Below are 1,209 nucleotides of genomic sequence, written 5' to 3'. Positions count from 1 at the left end.
CTAACCAACTCTTCCCAGCCACATCCTCTCTTTACAGGTTAAATCCAGGTTCAGGTGAGAACCCAGTGAGACTGATCTGCTATTTATAAAATGGTGTGAACAAACACTTAATGCCTAGATATAAAGGTATTATGACATCTGCCTGGGGACCAAATTAGAAGAGAGCCAGAAGTGCCCAGACTGCACTCGGAAAATTAATCTTTTAGTGTGATGTTAAAAAAATAAAAGCTTTTTTTCAATAACAGGGAACACTGTGAGCCATGAAGCAAGCATAAGACCTGTTGCTAAATGATCTCTGACCTTACTCAGCCCAGCGCTCTTGCTCAGGGCTCTCTTGTTGCAGGAGCTGGCAAGCTGCTCCTCTGCTCTCCAGCAACACCTGCTACCCCTTCTTTACCCTAGAACGAGTACAAATCTTACTTAGCAAACACACTGTGGTATCAGCAGCATGAGCTCCGGAGGCTGAAGCACATTCCTCACATAGGCAGTTCTCACTGAGTGTGCGTCCAACTCACGGGAAGCACATGCTAAACCCAGATTGCTAAACCCCGGAGTTTCTATGTCTGTATGTCTGGAGTGGGGCTAGGGAATGTGCATTTCTAACAACTCCCCGCAGATGCTGATGCTACTTCCTTAGGTGATTATCTCTTGTGTGATGATTGTCTCCTGCACTACCCTCTCCATGATAGGAAGAGAAAATTCTAGAGCTGAGAAGATTGTAAATAAAACATCTGGTCCAAATGCCTTCTTTGAGAGCAAACTGAGTCCTGAAAAGGCTAAAGAGTATGGCAAACTCGATATCCTAGGATGCCAGATTTACAATTCAGAGATTCTTTCATGGTATCATCTATCCTACATCATAGGATATGTTTTATGTTTGATGTTTTCAGTGAGTTTTATCCCTGCAAAGTTTGACTCAGTTTGTATCGGCTACCTAGAACATTATGAGAGGCTTTAAGAAAGGCTTATGATTCCTCTATGTGAAGCCCCCAATTAAGAATCTAACTCTCAAGTTTATAATGATCATCTTTAGATTATTCATTTTTAAAGTCAAATTCTTCATTTTTATATGAACTGCATTATTCTTGGATATTTAGTAGAGACCAAAACATTTGAATTTGTTGATTTTATTGAAATAAGCTTCGCCTTCTCAGAATATTCATTCTTCTCATCAGCACATGGATCATTCTCCAGGATAGATCATATACT

The sequence above is a fragment of the Galeopterus variegatus genome, unplaced genomic scaffold (assembly GCF_000696425.1).
Source record: "Galeopterus variegatus unplaced genomic scaffold, G_variegatus-3.0.2 Scaffold4190, whole genome shotgun sequence".
In the NCBI taxonomy this organism is placed as follows: Eukaryota; Metazoa; Chordata; class Mammalia; order Dermoptera; family Cynocephalidae; genus Galeopterus; species Galeopterus variegatus.
The sequence above is the reverse complement of the archived record's forward strand: the minus strand, read 5'-3'. Positions refer to the sequence as shown.